General features: G+C 31.5%; 2 protein-coding genes across 4 annotated transcripts in view; one reads left to right on the forward strand and one right to left on the reverse strand.

Moving 5' to 3' along the window:
* LOC137929020 (general odorant-binding protein 19d-like) overlaps positions 1-21,772 on the reverse strand; it is a 119,667-nt gene that overhangs the window by 87,764 nt on the left and 10,131 nt on the right. Inside the window, exons 1-2 of one of the 3 annotated variants that reach the window (XM_068772065.1) lie at positions 15,828-15,929; positions 8,365-8,460 (exon numbers count right to left, since the gene is read on the reverse strand). The exons of 1 other annotated variant lie outside the window; for it this stretch is intronic. The gene's annotated coding sequence lies outside the window, so the exon portion shown is untranslated. Of the gene's footprint in view, positions 1-8,364; positions 8,461-15,827; positions 15,930-21,772 lie in introns of those variants that run through there. One more of the 3 variants, XM_068772056.1, reaches the window with a different exon arrangement.
* spri (sprint) overlaps positions 1-21,772 on the forward strand; it is a 229,174-nt gene that overhangs the window by 49,856 nt on the left and 157,546 nt on the right. The gene's annotated exons all lie outside the window — the stretch shown is intronic.

A 21,772-nucleotide genomic window follows, 5' to 3' on the forward strand; every position in this document is an offset into this window, starting at 1 on the left:
GATAAATGAATAAAGAATTTTATACGATGTTCAAATATTTTGATAATCATTGATTGCCAGGCATTTTTTTACTTCCTTTTATTCAATTTTCACCAAAGCTCATTTAAAAAGATGTGAAAATAGTAGTATGTTTTCTCGTATCCACGTACGAAATAAATTGTTACGTTAAATAATGGACTTGTTTAGTGTTTTGGTGTCTTTTCTTCTTTAAAATAGTATGTTCCTTTATATCGTGCTCTAAATTCTTGATGTTCTTATCTCGTTAAAATATCAATGGAATGTGATAAAGCGGCAAGTTATGCAACCCTTATAAGGTCTAATGTTTACACTGGAAGCAACGCCAATGTCTTTATACACGTCATACGTTTTTATCATTGAAGCGATTTACATTACGAGATTTATGATAATTATGGTATCATCTGTTTAGGACTTAAACTATAATTTTTCCGGGTTGCGCGAAGCTTTCAATGTAGAACATATAGATTATATTGTTTATCGATCTCAACACACCTTGCGTAACAAAAGTTGGGAAACATATGTTTGATAAAACTTTTTCTTTGGTTTGTCGGTTATTAGTATAATACTTTATTATAACTAAGCTCTTTTTTTAGGGGCACGCTAAGTCTTGAAAGTTTAAAGTCCATAATGTTTTTGAAGCCTTCCTTGACCCTTTCCTCTTTATATAGAGGAAAATATATAAAAAATTATAATAATTTGGCTTTTTAAAAAGAAATTGAATTTCCTTCAATTTGTAATTTTATTTATTCCGGTTATAATGACATTTTTTGATATTTTCGAAATTATATCGAACCTAAATTTGTCTACAAAAAATCATTCATCGGAAAGCAAGAATGGCCTTCAAAAGGTATACGGTTATGTTTTTAATAAGCTGAAGTCGTTATTTAGACACAGTATAAGCAAAGGATCAAAATTCTCCTGCAGCTTGCAAATTTCAAATTAAAGTCCCGCGGGGAATGCGTGTGCGCAAATTCTAACTGGCAGTGTGCCGGCGCCGACGTCCCTGATCGGACGAATACGTTGTGCATTTGCGAAAGTACAAAACGTTTTTAATGCGTTACGAACGAGTGGAATTTCTGTTATATTGACTAACATCAAACTAGTGTTTTATTGGATCCCTGTGTACTTGAAAAAAATTACAACAGAATTACAACTTGATGATATTTTATACAATTAAATAGTGTATATTTCAAGTTCGTGGTCGTAATTGAATTCAATTGTAACAAGTGTGTGTTAAAAATCGAATTTTAGAGTGCGAATGTAACATTTCGTAATTAATATGATTGTTAACGCATGACCTAATCGCCGCCTACTCGTTCCTGGTAGCGTAATATAAATCAAACAGTGATTAATATTTTTGTGCAATCTCATCAAAATAATGTCTTCCTTCTTACTTCATACGAGTCATAAGGATTTAGTTCAGAATAATCGTAATATACATTAAAATAATTTATCCATAGAGTACTGAAGGTTTAAATAACTAAGAGAGCAACCAGTTTAATCAGTGTCAATGACATTTCTTTTGTGACGTGAAAAACGTGAATTTTAAATGTTTACAATCTTTGCTTTTTATAGTAGCCTATGTAATTTCTTTTTCAATTTGCGCTATAAATTCATTGAAATATCATACGAAGTTTTTGAATTGCTACATCTACTAGGAGTTTTATTTGGTCAGGTTAGGTTCCAGCTATTGTCTTTAGATTTAAAAAAATGAGTCATTGTTTGAATATTGTCATTAAGTATAATTTCTTTTGGTTAGTTCTTGTACAATTTCTACATCGTGATTTGAACTTGACATAAGCGGTAGTGTGTGTTCTAAATGTGTGCTTAAAAACTGGTTTAATAATCCAAAGCTTTATGAACTTTATAGGAATAAATTTACAATTCCCAACATTGATTATACTTTCTGTGACTGAATTTATTGTTTGGATTTCGGATAAATCACATCACACACACACACACAGACGATGATCATTTTGTTACTAGATGTTATGATACGTTTTTATTGAAAAGCGTTAATTTTTATTTTAAACGCTTTCTACTTTTCTTAGAAATACATTAATTCTGATTTCCTTTACAATTAACAATAATGTTTAAGTAGGCCTAGTGTAACGGGTTTTGTTTATTCTGTTTAAACCAAAACATATCGTATGTATAAAATTATTTGGACTAACCATTCTGCATATACCTTTAATTGCATCACTTGACTTATTTCCATTGATTGAGCAGACGTAATTTTGTGTTGGACATAACAGGCTCTCTAATGTTTAATGTTTAGAAGTACATGTATTATAATAACTCAGTATTTCTATGTTATATACTTTGTATAGTTAGAATCAACCATTAACTATAATAATTTAGGGAATTATTTTTTAATTTGCTATTTATTAATGAAAAAGACTATTTCACCACAGTACTCTAGTTAGTTAAAATAAAAATACTAGGTTATATAGTCTTCGTTATTATTTTTTTGTTAAATATATTTTTTCGTAATCGAAGATATTGAAAATGTGACCATGATTGGAATGCACCTAGATTAAATCAAAAGCCACGAAACATTTTTATGGATTGCGCAATGATTGCATCAAATGAAATTATGAAATTAAGAATAACGGTAAATGTCCATTACAATATTTTAAATCAATGTACTTTATATTTTAATTTAATGACATTTAAGATAACGTCGGATATTCGCGATGGGCCTCATTATAATGTCATTTGTAAATTATATTTAATCCCGCACCGGAGGCTTGACTCGGAATAATCATCCTGATCTTAATGATCAAAACTTCCGTTACGTACAAATGGTTATGGTTTAAATAACACGTAAATATTAATATAACCATCCACTTTATTAGTAAGTTGTCATGTACATAAAAGAAGTGCACTGTCAAAATAAATACGGGATATCAAATTATATGTTATGTCCAAAATACTTGTAAGGAAATAACATAATTTCAGGGTCTTAATTTAAGTATAAAAGGCTTAAAGATGACACTGATATCGAGATTTAAAGTAGCTATGTGTTGGCAATAACATTTGTTTTTATTGTACGTTTTGCATTTATAATATTATATTTACTATGTTAAAAAGAATGGTTTTCACAGAGGTGACAGTGGCGTCATGAATTGTTTTTTTTTTTAAATTATGTGTTGTGTTAATATTTCGACTAATAAAACATTTAGAGACTCAACTCGCTTTTCCAAAGACTGGGTAAACAATTTGAAATGGAACCAGAGAAGGTCTGAGTTAATATCTAAAGGAAGCTTCTAAAGTCATCAGGAGTTATTCAATAAGCCATGTTGGTGCAAATTAAACTAGCACGGATATTGTGTATACAATACACAAAAATTTAAGACTGAAAGATGAGGCTAGTAAAGTTACTAAAAAAAAAACTATTTTTGTTTATAGAGGAATCACGTAGAATTGCCCTACCATCGCCTACCGAAAAATCCTTTTGTGGTTCTTTGGAATAATTTTTAAATATCCGTCAATTCAAACACTGTTGTAGTGCGTCGGATATAACGAAAACGGTAATATATTTATAATAATAATAAAAAAACATTTTAGACAAACATATAAAAAAATTTATTTCAACACATATATATTACATATATTCACTTCTATTATATATATATATTCACCTCTTTAAAACACATCTTCCTGTATATTTTTAATAGTATGATTAAAATGCTGTAAAAGAACGGTTATATTTAACAACTTAATTGCCTATCACTGTTATTTCTTAACTCCTCTAAATGTTTCGTAATGGCATTTACAGTCGAACAACGTTCTAACAAAAATAACCTTGGTCTGTATTAACGATTACTATTTTGTTGATCTGGTCTTACAGGGTCTTTTTACTTAGTCTAACTAAAAATTGTAGTCTTAGCCTTCGCATTTCAAAAATCATATACTCAAAAATATTTATTTTAGAGACACGATGTCACAAAATTACTTATGTATCGTTCAATGAGTGCAATAAACAACATTTTATTATATATAAATAACATTTAAAATTCACATCATGAGGTGTATAAGAGACTACAAAAAGTAGACCCTAATACCCAAATATAAAAAATATTTACACAGGGTGTTTAACTTTGATACATTACAATGTTAACATTATTTATTAATTTTAGATCTCACAATTGAAACAATAGACAGTTAATACTTAGGCGATATAGCAATATAACTTATTTTGTTATTTATTAATATTGCTGTGCAATACAAACTCAGTCCCTCAGCTTCACGTTAATTTATTAATCCTGCCTAATGTAATCATATTCAGTATTCATTTCAATGCGTACTCTTTCGATTGCATAAACAACCTACAAAATTTATGTGAAATATTCCTAACTGCTAGTAAATTTTAAATATCTGGTACAATTATTGAATTATTTAAAGGTTAATAAACACATTAATTATTCCTGGTAGTGTATCTTGTATGCTTTATTAATAAAAATTATATAAATTAACAGAACTATTTGCGTAGTACATAAAAATGATCACTCTAATAGTGAATACTTGTTGTTTTTTTATTAGGAGTGTACTGTGGTTTATAATTTTATCAAGCGTAATAATATAGGTAATCAAAACTTCGAGTACTGGTTGAAGATATATGTATTAAATCTAACTCCATCGGATAAATCGATATCGCTAAGATAATTAGAATTCTGTAATTTTCTTTACAAATACATGTCTTTTCTTTACAAACGTTTGAATATATACCTTTCAATTATTGTATAGTAAACGCGAAGTAATACAAAAAATCATGGTAAAAATCAATGGTAATAAATAACGTAATAATAATACGTGCAATAAAAAAAATCTTTTCAAAATTCGAACAATACTATACTTAGTTATTGTTTACTACTTGTCTCTACAGACTTTGTATCATGTTAAGCTGACCTGCCGCATTCTAAAACAAAGAAATAATATTTCAGAGTGATCATTTCATACAGCGTTATTGGAAACAGGTTTAAAAGCTTTTACACCTATTAGCAATCACTCTATGTAATTAATAGTCGTAGCCGTTATACTAAATTGACACACACGTAATACTGTGTGAGTTATTGTCTGGTTAAGACAAAATAAAACAATAACGTATTATTGCAATTTACATATATGGATTTACTTGTATGAGGAGTTGAAATTATATGTTTCGTCCATATTATGAAACAATGGAGTAGACAAAAAATACCAAAGTTCTAAGTGATAATACGGCTTAGTGTTCACGGGTATACAGTATGTCGCTATGACTTCTTAATGACGCAAATATTACACATGAAACTGTGAAGTTGAAAGTCTATATTTATACTTATTCAGAGGAACCTTCAAACTTGTTGATTGATGTTGGTTCAATCTAAGCAGAAATAAGATGAAATTAACTCATTTGTAACGTAATAAGCCTTGTATTATATTTATTATTTTTCTATTTGGCTAAAATTAGTTTCTATCTCTTACTATCTGTACTAAATTCTAAATTAAACCATTTAATAGTGAACTTTATTATTTGTTCTTTCTCATCCAAATATCAAACTTATTAGTTAGTGAACAAACAGACGTTAACTATAATATCTTTAGCGCTTCCAGTGTTATATGTTTAGTTATAAACCATCAAACCTTGCCATGATGTTTTCAACGTTTTAAGCGCTTCGCAGGAGCATAAAATTAAAATAAACCTAGTTATACTCCGTTAAAAATTTATATTGAGTGTTTTGCTATTAGAGTTTTATGGTAAACTTTTCACGCGTACGTATAATTGTCAAGGCTTTAAAAGGGTGAATATTGAACACATATTTGTTGTACATTAATTTATGAACGAACCGAAAATCAATGGTTGCAGAAATAATAAATATCTTCATGATAATAAAGTTAGAAAAAGCGTTTTATAAATATGGATTACTATGTAATAATCCGTATTAAATTTTTTTATTGTTACTGTCTGTTCCTGCCTATAGTATTCCAATAAAAAATAATTTAATGTTACATATTTTACAGTGGTGACTTTATAAAGGGTGGTTGGTGTTTGGTTGAAATAGTATTCACCTATTTCAAGCTTTAAAGCCATCGCTGATAAATGAGCTATTTATTTGCATTTTTTCTTTACACCTATAAGCGGTCACTCTGTGTAATATTGTTTGGCGTAAGACATAGGTTCCACATTTTAACATATCTACGCGATATTATATCATACGAAAATTACCGCTATATATAACAGTATACCTATATACATATGTGACTTGAAGTAAAATAAAATAATGTAGTGTTTTTTTATTTCGTTTTAATGAAATGTTAAGCCGGATCTCTTTAAAGTGCTTGTATACGGGTCAACGTGACATGTGGGAGTCACGCATAATTCACAATATCCCGTTGTTTAGTTTGAGGGATACAGTAACGTCGATGGTGTCCACCGCGCCGTGACGGCTCGGACGCTGCGACGGACACGAACTGTTAGTTCACTTCTTGCTTCCCGGCAGTTGACTATGGAAACTTTAGGGGCATTTCGATCATAAAACTTACTAAGTTATTTATCGACAACATTGTTATTATAAATTCAGATTATGTTTTTAAGGTTCGTGATTGAAAAACGAGTTTAACATTCAAACAATTAAATTTAAAAATAATAAAAAAAAACTTTTGTGTACTCTTTTCATTGGTGACTAAGTAAATAAGTGATGTGCAAAAGTCTGTAAATAAAAATAGTGATGTTGATCACGAAATATACTGCGATACTACTCGAGAGTGCACGGAGCACGGAAGCAAGAAATACAGTTCTCACCAGATCACAGGATGGGAATTGGTCCTCTTCAATGGAGAGCGCCTCCAGTGGTCGTCGGAGATGGAGACGACGTCATTTTGCATACAGGTAAAGCTTCTTGATCCCAAAAGATCATTAATTAATAAATAAGTCAGATGTCATTTTTTATTGTATTACAAATAGCTCTATGTATTTTGTTATACCTACGGTTCTAAATTTTGTACCAATTATTCAAAACAAAAATTTATATATGAATTTAATTTTAAAATAACTTTATTCTAGTAGGCATTCATATGCACTTTTGGATGGTTGATTTTTTTAGCATTATAAGTCTTAATCTACCGCTGGCTTGGAATAGTGATCCGCTGAGAAGAGCCGGCCAAAAACTCAACAATATTTTATGTGTACATTACAATATCAACTGTGTGAATGACTCAACAAACAAAGTTCGACACATTTGGATCAATAAAGGTTTTAAATTTCGGCATACAAATAATATAGAGCGCTAAGACTTGCCATAAGAGATCATGGGTTCGATTCCCGGGATACAGTCTTATATAATTCAGACTTTGTGCATTAATTATTTAGGATTGACACTGTTAACAAACAAGTTTCCAGAAAATGTGTAGCATCGTCCCCTGTCTATCATAATGCAAAACTGTGATCGCCAACTCGCCTGCAAAGCGTGGCGAATATGATACATCTCTCCATAGATATCTTTCAGGGAGGTCTATGCCTTGCAATGCGCGTTTGTGGGCCGAAACGGCGACGAGGACGAACAAGAAATATCATATTAAGTTTGTATTAAGGAGCAACCGTTAGAATACTAATTTCATTATTAACATCTTCGAAGGAATCCTTAGCTTTAAAGCTATAAATTGCCCGCGCTTCACTTTTTTTGTAAAATAAATAGAGAATTAATTTCGGGAGCTATACGCAATAATAAAATATCGTAAAACAAAATGCTTTAAAAAAAATAACTAAAATGAATGTTATTTTGTTATATTTTTATATATGTCTCTTATCATGTTTACTCTGTTTAATATTAACAACTATTTCATAATCTTGAAAAACATTCCTTTTGTACGTAAGATTTCCGCTTGTACGTAAGACATAAATTTATCTTCATACATTTGAAATTTTTTTAGGCTTATGCCATACTTAGACCCTTAGAGCGCCTAACTTACTCATAAAAAAGCGAAGCAAATAAAAAACTATTATCCATACCGTCACAAGGAAGCGTCCTGTGATTTATTGAACACCAGACAACAATTACCTGTGATGAGAATTATAATCGACGCCAATTCTATGCATATTATTTACATCAGTAGTTTGTCCGAGATTTTTCCATTGTCTGTGACCACAAACCATTTGGCATTTGAATAAACCAAGTACAAGTCACAAAGTGTATTTTGCATTCATCCGATGTATCGTTGCAACGGCATTAAGGAGTAGCAGATAGACTGGGGACGTATTACGAGAATTGCATTTTTATTAGGTGCAATTGCAAGTCGCATGGATTGGCACGAGACGGTATTCTTTGTATGTCGGTAAGTGATTTCGGACCGGTTGCGAAGACTTACCTTTAATGCCGCATTGCGAGAACTTGTCCTCCGACCACGGCGCGTTTATTCGAGCTCGTAAAATGAAAACGCTTTTGTTCCCTTTCAATACTGATGCTGCAAATAAGAAAATGGATTGTTTAAAGCAGACTTTTATATTTCATAAAGTTTAAGTACAAGTAAGAATTTGACTTCATGGATAGTAATAACTGATATTAAGTTAACAAGGTTTTTGTTTTTAAAATTCTAGTGCATTAACTCTACAGGCAACTTGGAGGCACTATGGGTTATATCTTTAGTCCAGTTATATTATTTACAGCGCTTTGTAAACTGAAACACTTGCAAAATATGCTTACTAGTTTATAGTGTATTAATGAAAATTAAATATCTAAACATTTTTTAGTTCTATCTATTAAATTATATTGAAAAATCTCTTGCATTCTAAATGTCCACTGGTAAATACACGGGACATATGTTTTGTGTAGTAAATATGACCGTGTAAAGGACTGTATTGTAACGATGTTAGAATTTTTCGATATGCATATAAAATTTTAAAATAGAAAACAATGTCACTTGTTGCAAAATGAAATGTTTTTTCAGTTCTAAGCGAATGCTGAAAAAATCATTTCATGCACTTCATGAATTTCATGTTTTTTAAGCAATCACTCGATTATCAACTGAGTTACCAAACTAAGATGATAATGATGAAATAATGGAAAGTCCATCCCATCTTTTTCTACGTAAAATATTATTATACGTTAATGATTAGCTTAATTATAATTTAATAAAAGCAAATACTAAAGGCGTTAACTATATTATTAAAAGTCAAACAAAACCCCTCCTCTTTAATAAAAGATAAATTGGACATCGTTGACACTTCGTTTAAATGTATTTCAACACTTGTCAGACGGCTAATATGATCAGCAATCACTTTTAAATTGGTTAGGACTGCATCAATTGTTTTGTGCCTTATAATAATAATACGACATTAAGGTGCAAACACAATGAAAAATTTTTAGATGATAATTTAAGTTTTCGAATTTAGTTTATCATTGTCAGTATTTCCATCACTCAACGAGCTTTTTAGAAAACTATCCTCGGGGTTTATCTATAAGATTGAGAATCAGGAATGGGTAGATCCGTAAACGAACGAACGTAGCTGACATTGCCCAGCGGATTGGCATGTTGGAGTGATACAGAGCAGGCTACATAGCGCTAGAACCTTAAGGTTATGGAGTACACAACATGGAGCAGCATGCGCAGCGCAAAACGTCCGCCCAAGATGACAGAAACTGTCCCCTTCACCTGATCCTATTGGAAATCTATGTGAGAGTTGTTGATGTAGTACGTCGGAAATGTATAAAACTCAATCAACCAAAAAAAAACATTTTAAAATTTAATCATTGAACATTCTTACAATAACATATATATGAAATCCTTAATAATTTGCATGTTATGAAGATGCAGCTTTATTAACATAGCAGCTAATATCAACAGCCATCGATTTATGAAAAAAATAAGAAATGCGGAACCGTAGCGTAACGTTGGTGATAAAAAAGGAACTAATTAAGATCGGACATGCAGCGTTCAATGTAAATTCGATTCCTGACTTAATTTATTAATACCGTCGCGTGATGATTTATAATTAGGTTTCTATAAGATCGAGTGCTTACTAAAAGCAATAACATCGTGACTATTTTTATTTTGTATACTTTTGTAAAGAATATGTTTATTTTAGCGTGTAATATCATATCATATTTATGTTCAAACAAATTGCCTCTTATTATTTACCGAAATTAAACACTATTTTTTTCATCTTTTTATGCACACGATGATTTGTTGTAAGTGTAAAAGCTATAAAGGGTTACAAAAACATTGCTCATATGTCACTTCTACCTTAAAAACTTTTGCACCTTTTTCCAATAACTCTGTATATAGTGATCATTTTGAATATGTCACATTAATCTATTACTGTTATTGGAACGCGACAGGTCAGTGACTTCTGGCAGTACAAAGTCTGCAGGACTGATAGGATAGATAGTAAGCAATAATATTGAAGAAGTTTTTTTATTACTATATTATCATTACGATATTTATTTATTAATTAACAAAAGTGCTAAACGTTCACCCCTTTAAATTTTTTTACCTATAACCTATCAGCCTAGTATTGTCAACAAAATATTCATGGAATGGAAGTTATTAAATAATTATTTTAGTTGTGTAATATCTGCTATTTGTAATTTATTTTTATATAGTTATAACTTACAGTACCTAATATAGGAATAAATTATTGTACACGCATGAAATAACAAGTCCACGATTTAATGATGGAGTAACAGCCCATAATAATAGAGTGTCGGTGTCTGTAATATACCGATACGAAGCCATGACACAATTCGCAAGGATATAGGAGTGAACAAATGTTTTGGAAACAAACTTTTTTGTAGCTTGGAGAAAAAAAACAGAATCCTAACATGATTTTTTAAGTTGGACTCGTGCTGTATCGAAATTAATTAATTGGCTACTTATATCTAAACCTTGTAAAGGTCGTCGGTCGGAAGACGTTTGTCTTATTGGAAATCTACGGAGAAATCCAATGAATGGACATTCTGCAATTAATCATTTCATTAATTAATCTTTTCAGTTATAGAAAATCCTGGTGTGTGGACGTGGATGATGATGATGATGAAACTGAACTATAATTTTTCCATCATTTTGTTACAGCTGTAGATTATCGTATTTGTATAAAAATGGCTTATTAATTGCTATTGATAAAAACTAAATAGGCGAAATTTCTAATATTATGATTCAATAAATGATGATAAAGAGTGTTAATCACTTTAATTATCTTAAGACTATCTGTGTTTTAATATAATTTCTTTAATGTAAGATAGAATTCTTTTACCGTTTGTATGGTATATTTATGGATGTTCCAATGCCGTTGCCCCTCGCTATCTGATATCTGGAGGTTCGTTCACTGAAGATTGTACAATGCGATAGTTGTAAGGGTACGATGCACTTTATTGTTGCATAATACCGCTTAACTGAGTTCCTGTTCTTTGTTGTTTCGTTCATCTTTCGTACGATTAATTTTTCTTAAATTTTCACTTCCGTATTTCTTATGAACTATCCGAAATGAGCATAATAACTTCATTGTTTTCTCTTCACTCAATAAATATATATATTTTATGCTCAGCATATTTGTAAGCAGTATATATTTTTATTAAATAAAAAAGACGAACTAGCTTATTTGACAGCTATATGGTCTTGCCCCTTACAATATGGTGCAAATTAATTTTGTCATCAAAGGCAAAAAAGCATATTTATTTTATTTGAAAAAATATGGTACGTTGTAGACAGTCATTTTAGTCAATTAATTTTCGTAGCTACAACGAGCTCTTCACAGTATATGTAGCGCTAATAAAAGTATAAGTGATATTACTAGTACTAGTACTGTGTTACTGAAATTAATATACCACGCCTTAGGTATGCGCGGGGCGAGACGGGGTGAGAAGTATTTGTCACCCTGTTCTGTTAGCCAGCTATCAATGCTCGCCACGGCAACATTCATGCTCTTTTTTCCTTGGCAACCACTTCATCGCGCGCATAATAAAAGTATATAAGTTTCGGTTTCACTATATAGTTATGAATTTTTTAGCAATTTAGATATATGTATAACGAACGTCATAGCAAAACTTAGACGTATTGTAACCTAAACGCTTTTTTGTGTTTTAGGATAGATTTAAATATACAAGACTACGGGGAAATTTACGATGAAGGTGCTTATCTTACTTATTAATCAATTTTTAACATGTACGATCTATACATCGATAATTGTTATTTTTGTATTTAGTGACTGGTTCACATTGGTCATAAGATTGATCTATAAGAAAAATGTAAAATTAAACATTTAAAATGAGTCAGTAAACATAGTGGATTTATATCATCACTTGTAATAGATAAGTTGCCAGTAAGTCGCAAGCATAATGTATTTCCAGGAAGTTGCTTCATCGGTATATTTACTAACGGTCCTCAAAGTATTGTTTGTTACCTTTAAATACAATCAGACTTATTGTGAAATTCTTATTGATAAGTTCAGGATATCTCTAACGATATTTATTCAATTAGTTACAGAGTATTGAATTATGTCACATCCAAAAAACATGTTTATTTTTAATAGTGCTTTTAATAGAAGCCGTCTTTTGTCAAAAGCATATTCATATATAACTAGGTTAAAGAGACATCTAGTATCACAAGTTTGTGAAAGCAGCATCAGTGATGGATTTCATGTTACAAAATTCAATATCGTGCTCTGTTATCGGCAGGTTGTATTACTTATTACACATGATTGCCCTCCTATGGTTAATTTTTAATGTAGAAAAATTGTAGTATTTTTGCCATAAATAGTTCTCTAATTAAGGATGGGCTATAAAATAAAGTTCACTTTTGTTCTTGAATTAATTGTTGCAGGCATAGTTAAATATTCCAAAAAAATCTAAACTAAAAGTTCTAGGAAGTCGCTGGATGCGGGGAGCGCAAGATCGTGGTGTGAGAGAGGCCTTACAGTGAACGTTTCGAGATTGAAAAGAAGAAAAAGAATCAAAGCTAGGGTATAACTCCATGATTTGGTTCCTGTTGGACGTTGCCACATCTAAACGTGCAGGTTGCATGAGAAGAACATTTACTCAAAAAGAACATTTACAACAGGCAAGAGCATTCTTCTGAAACTTGTAATTTTTGGAAAAAAAAAAATTCTTTCAAGGTCGTCTGGAAAATTATTCCAGAAGATTTGGAGAGAACCTTGAGAATGCAATTTATAATATATATATATATATATATATATATATATATATATATATGTATATATATAATATGCTTTCATTAAGCACAGGACGCACATTTTTTTTAATTTAAAAAAATAAACTTTAGTTTCGAACGTTTTTAGACAGAACGTGTACTGAAATTTGAAGTAACGAGCATTTCGTTCAAAAATAATATGTGTGTTATATACTGTAAATCTTGCACTACAACGTATACGCCCATGTCTTGCATACGTAAGTATAATGTCTTAGTTGAATCAACTGCAGGACTTATCTTAGTTGCTGAGTTAAAGTTAGGGTAATAATCCAGCCTTTGTACTTAAATCTTTGCAAAATGCCTTAGTAAGAAAGTACAGGAAAGTTCGAGATAAGCAGGAATTCATTAAGGGAAATCCACGAGCTATGCGTACTGATAACGTCTCAGTCTTTCGTTGCGCTTTTGTGGACTTCTTGCGTGTTTCTAGATAGATTCTGCGGGCTTATTTAGAATTATTGGAACATGATCTTTATAAAAAAGATTAAATGTGTTTACGTGTGTTAATTTTATAACACAGTTTGGAGGTACAGCTTAGGACCCACAAGACGGAAAGACGTCCTTGTTAAATGAAGAAAACAAATTTACATATTTTAGTAAATAACTTTTTTCTAACAGTATAAATATAATGATAGTATAAAATTTGGACTATGTTTAATATAGAGATTTGTGTAATATTATTTTTCTGCTTTTTTAATATTTTACGTTTATTTATTATTATGTATTAGCTTGCACAATTATGGCATGTGTATACGATAGGTGAACAAAATTAATTTTGTGCTATATTATACGTAAGTAATATAAAATTATGTTTTGCTGTAGGCATTTAGAAGTAATGAAATATATAAGACGCTGGACGCAGACCGCTTCCAACCGGTTCTATTGATATCTACTAGGAAGGCCTATGTAGTATGTCTAGCCGTGGACCACCAATGGCAAAATGCAGAAAGAATCGATTAATATGAAAGCATCCAAAAGCTTTATTACTGAACGATTATTACATCAACACCACACAATCGTATTACGTGTTGCAACAATGCATTACATATTCGCCAAGCTAAAAGAACGTATAAATAGATGATGGCTAGACATTGTATTTGAATCTACAAAACTCGGCGGTTAGCGGTGTCGAAATTCGTGCGGTAAAAGTTTGCATTTCGTGCACCATTAAAACTTCGTAAAACTAGCCGCAGTCGAAATGGTTTTTGCTCAACATTTTGAAACTCGTCTCTTCTATTAAACGTCAGACGGGCGATATAAAGATTATATATATTCCCCAAGACGGTTTAATATAAATTCATACACGAGAATGACTCTAGCAACGTAAATAAAGTTACATTTTTATTGTGCTAAAACTTTGTGATTTGTGTATTATTTGATTCATTATTATTTTTTCAGCCATAAGACGTCCACTGCTGGGCATAGATCTTCTCAATATAAAACCGGTTGGCAGCGGTCTGCATCCAGCGCCTTCCAATGACCTTAACAAGGTCGTCTGTCCTTGTTTTATTCGATTATCTAAGGATTATCACGTATTGTTCTTTCTCATTGATTTCAATTACATATTAATGTATAAAAACTAACTTCAGATATAAATAGTTTTTGAAGTACTTGCTTCGGCAGTACATGTATATACGAACAAAAACTTTTGATAGAATACCGTTGTTACATATTGATTGATTTTGTATAAAACTTTAGAAATTATGATTCTTTGAATCTATATTTAGCAGATAATATTTAAATTTCATGTAGCTAAACAAGTAGTAATAATAAACAGAGACTCGTACATATTCAATTCAAGTAATAACCTAATGCTTTCACCTTACATGTACGCACCAGGAATCCAGTTAACTGGTAACGGTACTTTAAGCTGAAACAATTGTTTCGTTATTTACGTGTGGTTGCTTTTAAAAACGGATCGTGGTATAAAAATTACGTTTTCTTTCTTTACATGTAATATCTGTTACATAAGTAAAGTCTTGAGGTCACTGACATTATTTAGGAATGCACAAAATTCAACAATCATTTGTCCCTTATTCGCATTCAATTATTTGAAAATATGTGATTTTCTAATTTGTGGAAACTGTATGGTCGAAGTTAGGCAATTATTTTTTATTAATTATATGAGTTACGTTTTCTGAAGTTTTCTTAATAAATAATAATATCTGCTTCTTTTGAGATATCCAGTAATGATTAATGCTATGCTATGGAAAATGTGATATAACCCTCTGTATCTGCAGTCAAGGTACAAAACTACGCTCTATTCTACAATCCCTGGGGTTTTATTAAAATTCATGCTATTGTTATATGTAGTACAAACGGCCAACTTTTTATCCAAATATTTGTGAATGATAGCTTACGCTTAAGCGTTGTATCGATGTCGCGTTTTAGATAAATTTTCATATCTGGAATTATTCAAACTAGAATAGACGCTATTCTTGTTATTCTAGTTATAAAAAGTAAATATAGTTTGTATTCAGGTATAACAATACGTGTGACAATAACTCCAGCTTTGTGACTTTGTAATTTTAAACATTCCACTTTATAGTTTAAGCCCTAAGGTGTGTTACGAGAAGCCAAAGATTTTAATAAAACTAAATTTTACTATAGCACTACTAAAACCGCTGTACCGCGCCTTAGGTATGAATGCGGCGAGGCGGGGGAATATCGGCTGCTCCGTTCTGTCAGCCTAATGTCAATGCTCGGTCACATGCTTCTTTTCCTCGGTTACCTCGCTGCACTTTCCTGAAGCGGTTTTAGCAGCACTGTATTAAATTTTTGCGTGTTTTTAATTTATTTAATTTCTTTTAATTAGCGTCACTGTGTTTTATAACATGTTAAAAAGCAGATAGTATTACTACGTAAGATTACTTTACAGATATTTGTATTGTTTATGAATACATTCGTGTATGAACAGAGCAACTTATGCAATTCATGCATATGCAATTCGGAGAATTGGAGAGATTCGATTGCTGTGTCAGGGGCACTCACCTGCAAACAAATAACTTATCAAATTTAAACATGCGCCAAAAACAAATATTGAAATAATGACGCCCGTTCTAAACTGTCTGGTTTGATGCTTACAGCAACATCTTTAATTAGAATAAGTGAAAGTAGATGGTTTTTAAAGGGAATTTATCATGATGTCAGCCGATAGCCGCCTACTACAACGCAGATGCTTCCCCTAAAGATCGCCATAGTGACTTGTTTTTGCTGCCGACATTCAGCGATTTCCCGCGTCCATATGACCTTTATGTAACTGACTAACTCAAATTAAAATAAAATTTATCAGGTTTACTACAGAACGCAGAACGGATAAAAACCACCGTAATGAAGCGAAAAGGCAATGATTTGTAGAGCGACAACCGACCCAGTCGCTGTTTGAGGAGATATTGAGATAATTGGGGTCGCAGTAACATGGCGACGAAATGCCCCTTGTTAAGTACAATTGCAACTTTCTCCGGTTGATTGCTTTAATAGAGATCTTTTAAATTAATTACGAGTCTGCGTCTGTTTGGACAGGACTTTATATCATAAATAATAATAAAAATAAAAACAAAGAGCATCGTATAAGCTAGAAAGAATTTTTACCAAAATGTTTGTTCGAAATTCCTTGATCTGAAATTGATGTGGGCTCTTCACAGATCAAGGCGCGTTTAGAATCATTGTAGCTTTAAGATGAAGGATGTCAATATCAATATTTGTTTCTAGTTTCGGTTCAATTGGGTTCTTCTGGCATTGTTCATGAGCGGTCACTATAAGTGATCCTATGCAGATAATAAATCGAATAAGAAAACAAATAGTACATGATGGACCTGAAAGAAAAATGTGTTTTAACAATTTAAAAGAAATAGCTTTATCTTACAAGTATTTTAAATATTGTTGAACAGTATAAGTGAATTGCATTAACATTTGAATAAAATGAACAAACTCACCTTAGTATCTACATATAATACTGGTAAACATTACCTACAAACTTCTGAGCATACTAACAAAAAATTTATTGGGAACTCAACAAATTTAAAAATTATAATTGTAGGATAAGCCATTATTACTTTTTATCATAAACAGGTACTGTTCTCAGTACATGTTGATTAATACTTTAAATTTTCGTAACGTTTACTCATAATTAGAATTAAACCAGAATTATTTAGTTTGCCAACAATCAAAATTAGTTGTAAGCCTTATTATAAGACAAATGTAATATAATTTTATTTATAAATGTTATAAAATAATTCTGATTAAAAATTTATCGAAGCAATCTGGTGGTTTTATAAAAAATAAAATCGATTTCAAAATTTTGTTAACCTTTCTTTAAGTACAAAACCGTGTATTACAATATTCCAAATTAACAAGTTCGGCGAACCCAATCGTGTTTACACTCAATTTTATGATTATTACGACACCTTGTACGTAAAAATATTCTCAAGCTGTTTAACATTTATTATTCTCTTTTATGCATTAAACTGCACATTCTAGAACATTTCTTTTGTGTATTAGAAGGATTTTTGTTCCATTTTCACAGATTTAAAAATTAGAGTTAATCCAAATAAAAATATATGGTGCGTCAACAAACTTAATTATTATGGTTGAGACTATATATTTTGGAGTATAATCTGGATCAGCCGTTCGTTCGAAAGTATTTCTTCAACTAGTCACTGTGAGTTTGACTTTCTTTTTAGTTACGATTTGATTAGTTGGTGCTTGGCTTAACTGGCTAAAAATGACGATACTCTGTCTTCTTACCGATAACAGTCTGTACTACATGCATATTTGTAATGGCTAATATTATCTTACACTACTGTCCCAGCGACATTTGCAGATTCCGCGGGTGTGCAGAGGCAGGGCATTGAGGACGCCTATCCTAATAACTCTTTTAAGGTAGTTGAGCTTGGCTACCTTAAAAGAAAGCTACGCTGGCAGCTTTGGCACGGGCCGCTACATACTACTATTTCACATTATTGGAGAAAAAAAGAGTTACACGTTTAAAAATATAGCAAGTGTAAAATATTTAATAAAATTAAAAAATTCGTAATAAACGATGTTGTTGGCGACTGTATATGAAAAAGTAAAAATATAATTTAGATTCATGTCATACAATAAAATGCAGATATGTAATAGTTTTTATTACATGTACTTAGGTATATAATGAAAGGATATGATGTTGATATTTCTGCAATGTGTGCGCGCCAAAGATAGCCGGGACAAACTATGCAAATGGTTTTCGCAGGCATTTCCGGTGCACAGTGACCAAATGTACCTAATATGAGGTCGGATGCATCTTGTGGCGGCACGGAATAGCACGTCGGAATTTATATTGAACGAGGGGAATGCTGTTTAATTTATGGGATGATAATACTTTAGGATATTTAATTAAAGATGACAATAATTTAGTTTTTCTATACTTTCACTGTGAAATACAGTATTACTTAATATTGTGATATATTAAAATATATTTGCTCAATAACTGACGCTTATAAATAAATATGGGCATAATCTACACTGCCTTTTATGGGTGTAATCTCATAAAACCTACTTTTTTCAAAAAAATATTTTGGCCAAGTTTTATATCTATAAGATGTCGTTAGAATATTTACATTTTTTTAATGAATGCCCCTTCTTCACCGTAAGGGGTGAAGAGTATAATTTCAAAAGTTCTATTTTTAACTGATCTTTACTCGGTGTAAGGAATATTACTATAAATTTACAAGTCTCTAAATTTTATGGTTACAGAGATATCGTGATGAGTCAGTACATAGAAATCTTTTGTACTAGGTGATTGATTATGGATACAAAAGCCTTATGGAGGTGAATCTATAGCTCATTAGTAAAAAGATTTGAAGCTTTTATGTCTAATTTCAATCATCATGTATAAAGTGATCACTCTGAAGTATGTTACGTTAATTTTTTTTAACGGAATGCAGGCCCAATAATTTTTGATTCTGGAAAGTCTGCAGGGACACACTTTTTAAGCATTTCTTTATTTATTATTTCTGGAACCATTCATATTTTAATAGGGTACCAATCGAAAAATAAATGGTTGCATGCAATAAAACTATACCCTTTCAATTCTTTTACACATTTAATCCTATTAAGTATATAGCCTATACAGATATGAAAATGTTACGAAATCTTATAATGAGTTTATTTTGCAACTGGTATATTTCCGATTCCGCAAACCTGTAATATAATTTTGCAATAGTTCGCACGTGTCAATATAAATGTATTGTACAATGTTTTACAAGATGCCTGAGCGTAAGTCGTACTTAATGTCGCAAGCTGTGTGTGCCAATACTGACAGTGATAAGTTATATATTGTGTAGCAAAAATGTTTGATAAATTTGACAAAGAGATATTAGAGACTTCATAATATTAGTTTATTGATGTCTACTGTAACGCATATGCCTGCACTAAAGATCGCTATGACGACCTGTCTTGCGTTGCCTCTACGCAGCATCTTCCCGCTACCTTCAGTATGCCGTCAGTCTACCTAGTGGGGACCTACTATACGCCGGGTCTACTGACTCGAGGTCGCCACTCGAAGACCTTTGGTCGCCAAAGGCTTTTTCAATACTTTGTATAAAACTTAGCAACAGTACAGTCAGCATCTTGATCTCCGAAGACTAGCTTAAGAATGAGGCCTATGCTAAACATTACCAATCAACATTCCTAGTTTCTTTCTCGAAATATAGCAATTTTCTCTATAACCATTTTGTGTGATTTGTTTATTTTAAATAATTGTAACTGTATACAATTTTCTTTGTTGTAAATAAATATTGCCGCTTGAGACCTAACCCTTTGTGGGCCATAAATCTGAACAACCAATAATGTAATGGCCCGTGCCGAGGCTTTTGAGCTTAGTTACATTAAATATGTTAAAGTTAAGCACCTTTGGTGCTCTGCAACCTGGACACCCTGGGTAGGCTCCCTACTAAGTCGACGGACCATATAGATACGGTCGCGTGAAGTCGCGGTACGCTGGTCACATCTGCGCAAAACCGATCTGCCTTGCGGTTTTTAGGGTATACCATGCATTGAGCGTCTTTCGGCTGAAAAGAAGGAGAAGAGACTTAACATTAACTGGGAAATCAACTTATGACGAAATTCTTTACAGTATCTTTTAACTATAATAATAAATCATTGTAAAATAAGTAAATAATTAAAAAAACATGAGGGTGTGAACGAAAAATAATACCTAAACGCTGTTTATTTATCTATATAAATATTTTAGCAATCGGTAGAAAACATAAATAAAGAAGGTAAATCTCTTTTCTCGTAACTATGAGGTAGTCTGTAAGATCCACAACACTTCTTCAATGCATTTTATGTGAACCGTGAAATATGCAAATATCATCAAAAGTGGTTACTACAATTAAAAAGATAACAGTACAAAATGTAGATAAGGAGATTTTAGCAAGTTAAATTCTCTCGAATATTATGACTTCATCTGACTTTTTTACGCTTTCAAAATTATCGATAACGTATTAAATTTTAGATTTGTACATCATTAATGTGGCTAATGCCTATTAATTCTGACGTCTACTACCAAAAGAGATCTACTGCCAGGTTCTTTTATGTTTATCCTTTATTTTACCTCTAACAAAGCGCAAGGATTGCAGTTATAGAGTACGGCGATTACACACTCCACTTAGAAGCTCATGTCGTCCGTAACGAACACGCACAGAAAATTGAAAGAGGGTCGTTAGCTGAGCGTAACTAAAATAAAACACATTGTTAATACGCAAAGACCAAGCTTCTAATAATGTTTTGTTAGTGTATCTCTTTCAAATTGTTGCTAAAATTGTTTGAATATTCATACATAATATATTAATATGGTAGTATTTGCTTATGTCATATACTTGACTTTCCACTATTATATTTAATATCTTTTTTGTACGTTTTATTTAGATGAAAAACGTTAAAGGCGAAGTTTTCAAATATAGTTACAAGTTACTCTAATTTTACCGAAGTCATCACCTTCATACAATAACAGTGCTGGCAAGTATAGAGTAATTAAAAAAATGATTAGTTTTTGCTGTTTAAAGAGAAGTTGCTATAAGCTTATACTACAGTTAAAAACTGGTATAGCCGTTTACGTTATACTAGAAATAAATTAATGATGAGATGTAATTTTACATGAATTAATTAAGTAAAAATAAGTAATTAACAAGAACTCAAAGTGGTTAAATAAAGTAACTAACAACGAAACAGCGTAGAGATAATTGCTCTTCATGACGTGTGTCTCATATTCCTAAAAAAACAAACAAGACATCCTAATAGGAGATTTAGCCGTACCATGTTACTAACAGTAGGTCTATGTTACTAGGTACATTAGGATTGTATGTCAATGTTAATAAAAATACTAAAAGCTTGATAAACATTAAAATGAATATATACACTTTTTAAAACACTTGAATTTTACTATTGAATGAATTTAAATGCCTTGAAAATCCTACAGACAGCGGTCAAAAAGTTAAATGTGAAGTTTCAAAAAGCCCACGCATCAACTAGTTTAGCGGTGTGCCAAGAGGGGCGTTTAGCCGTGTTTAGGGACGCTGAGCTCGGACGTTTTGAC

This window comes from Battus philenor, unplaced genomic scaffold, assembly GCF_028537555.1.
Source record: "Battus philenor isolate CCGP_79_NKW_IND1 unplaced genomic scaffold, ilBatPhil1.0.hap1 SCAF_11, whole genome shotgun sequence".
In the NCBI taxonomy this organism is placed as follows: Eukaryota; Metazoa; Arthropoda; class Insecta; order Lepidoptera; family Papilionidae; genus Battus; species Battus philenor.